Genomic DNA, 2500 nt, shown 5'->3' on the forward strand with positions numbered 1-2500 from the left:
GCTACTCGCACTGCCCGCTCCCCTGTGTATCGCTTCATGTTAAACACCTTGCAAGTCTTGCTCACTTTCCACATGCTCCTGCTGTACACTGTAATGTGGATGGCAGCAGGACGTACATGCCGCCCCTCCCCACGTCCCCACCTTGCCCCCTGCCTTCGCAAGCTGGTTGGTGAGAACTTTGCATGTTCAATGCCCTTCGCATGCGACGTACTCAGGCTACGTTGTGGTGCGGCCTGTGTCAACTGTCCGCTAATGTCGTACGCGTAAACCACAATCTGTACTGCACATTCGTCCTTATGTACTGAATGATACATCGTGGCACATGTGTGACCGTACAACGACTGCGCCCAAAAACGGCGGACCATACAGTGCAAATATTGTGCACGCAGCTACGTGTCGTCTCCCTATGAGAGCTGGATTGCAGTGTGGTACGCCATAGAGACGTGTGGGAGGAACGGACGCCGTGGATGGCGATCAGCATGAGCTGTCTGTTGATGTATTCGGACCTAGTCGTCTCTCCTCACACACCGTGATGGCATGGTGCACCGCGTTCCATATCTGCGACATGCTACAGAGGCCGGTTGACAGTCGTTCGAGCAATGGACATCGCATACGTACGGGGGCCACCTTCCACGTATTGTCTAGGCGTGCACATTTTGTTGCGTGTATGTGGGCAGACGTAGTGTGGCGTGACACCTGACACAGGCATGCAATAATCGTTGAAGTTGCAAATGGCGATGGACGCCTGCGTTTTCTGGTGAAGTTACGCAAATGAACAAATGGTAACCTGTTGTGGTGCGGTTGTTCTCGCTAGGGGTGAATCGGTGATGGCGACGATAGGTTGAGGTACTAACCGGTTGTTCCAGCGATACCCACCATGCCGACGAAACTGAACGGCATCTGGGTGTGAAGCGATACGCGGCGGTGGCTGGGTGGGACCGTCCCCGGCCGGTGAGGGGGCGCCTCCCGGCGTGCTGGCCGCGCGGTGCGTGGGCGCACGCGCTACAGCCGGCTGGTGGGGGCGGCCAGTGGCAGGCGCGCCGGCCGACGGACGCGGCAGGCGTCGCAGCTGCGCGCCGGCGCACCCTGCGCGCGGCGCCGTGCGGCCAAAGTAGGTCCTCGCGGGCCCGGTGCGAAGCGCGGTGGACATCTTCAGTGTGCTGGTCCGATTGAGGACTGTGTGCGTTGAGGATGCGCCGCCGCCCGGCGCTCGGCGCCGCGACGCCGTCTGCTGCTCGGTCGCCCCAGCGGTTCTCGCTGGTGGTTTGTATCGCAGCTGTGCGGATGTGTTGGCGCGTGCGCTGTGCTGGGAGAGTTCGCTTCGGCACCCAAGTGGGGCTTTTGTCCTTCTGTGGCGCTGGCGTTGGAGCTGCCGGTCACCGTAGGTGGCGCGTGTTGTCTCCCGCCGGCAATGCCACGACAGCACGCTCCCGGGCCTCTGTCGGCAGCGGCAAGCTCAGTTGGGAGCACGGGTGGTCGCACCGAAAGCGTCTACTCGCCTAACTCCGGGCGATTGCGCCTCTCTCGAACCCGACCAAGTACTTGGGACGGCGCTGCGCGCCGCCGGGACCTGAGAGGGTTTCGAGGTGTATTGTGCAGGGGAGCTCAGCCTCCTCCTGTTTGCAGAATGATTGAGCGGACGCTTGCGTGTTCGCGCGGGCCCCCGGGACACACTCCCGGGCGGCCGGCTGCTCAGCTCTAGTTGACGCAGCTCCCTGGTTGATCCTGCCAGTAGTCATATGCTTGTCTCAAAGATTAAGCCATGCATGTCTCAGTACAAGCCGCATTAAGGTGAAACCGCGAATGGCTCATTAAATCAGTTATGGTTCCTTAGATCGTACCCACGTTACTTGGATAACTGTGGTAATTCTAGAGCTAATACATGCAAACAGAGTCCCGACCAGAGATGGAAGGGACGCTTTTATTAGATCAAAACCAATCGGTCGGCTCGTCCGGTCCGTTTGCCTTGGTGACTCTGAATAACTTTGGGCTGATCGCACGGTCCTCGTACCGGCGACGCATCTTTCAAATGTCTGCCTTATCAACTGTCGATGGTAGGTTCTGCGCCTACCATGGTTGTAACGGGTAACGGGGAATCAGGGTTCGATTCCGGAGAGGGAGCCTGAGAAACGGCTACCACATCCAAGGAAGGCAGCAGGCGCGCAAATTACCCACTCCCGGCACGGGGAGGTAGTGACGAAAAATAACGATACGGGACTCATCCGAGGCCCCGTAATCGGAATGAGTACACTTTAAATCCTTTAACGAGTATCTATTGGAGGGCAAGTCTGGTGCCAGCAGCCGCGGTAATTCCAGCTCCAATAGCGTATATTAAAGTTGTTGCGGTTAAAAAGCTCGTAGTTGGATTTGTGTCCCACGCTGTTGGTTCACCGCCCGTCGGTGTTTAACTGGCATGTATCGTGGGACGTCCTGCCGGTGGGGCGAGCCGAAGGCGTGCGACCGCCTCGTGCGTGCTCGTGCGTCCCGAGGCGGACCCCGT

At 58.7% G+C, this 2500-nt stretch overlaps 1 non-coding gene across 1 annotated transcript in view; it reads left to right on the top strand.

Moving 5' to 3' along the window:
- Positions 1–1712: 1712 nt before the first annotated feature.
- Positions 1713–2500, top strand: part of LOC124741963 — a 1909-nt gene continuing 1121 nt past the window's right edge. The window contains exon 1 of the ribosomal RNA XR_007010155.1: positions 1713–2500. This exon is cut by the window's right edge and continues 1121 nt beyond it. This is a non-coding gene — a ribosomal RNA (small subunit ribosomal RNA).

The sequence above is a fragment of the Schistocerca piceifrons genome, unplaced genomic scaffold, assembly GCF_021461385.2.
Source record: "Schistocerca piceifrons isolate TAMUIC-IGC-003096 unplaced genomic scaffold, iqSchPice1.1 HiC_scaffold_2041, whole genome shotgun sequence".
NCBI lineage: Eukaryota > Metazoa > Arthropoda > Insecta > Orthoptera > Acrididae > Schistocerca > Schistocerca piceifrons.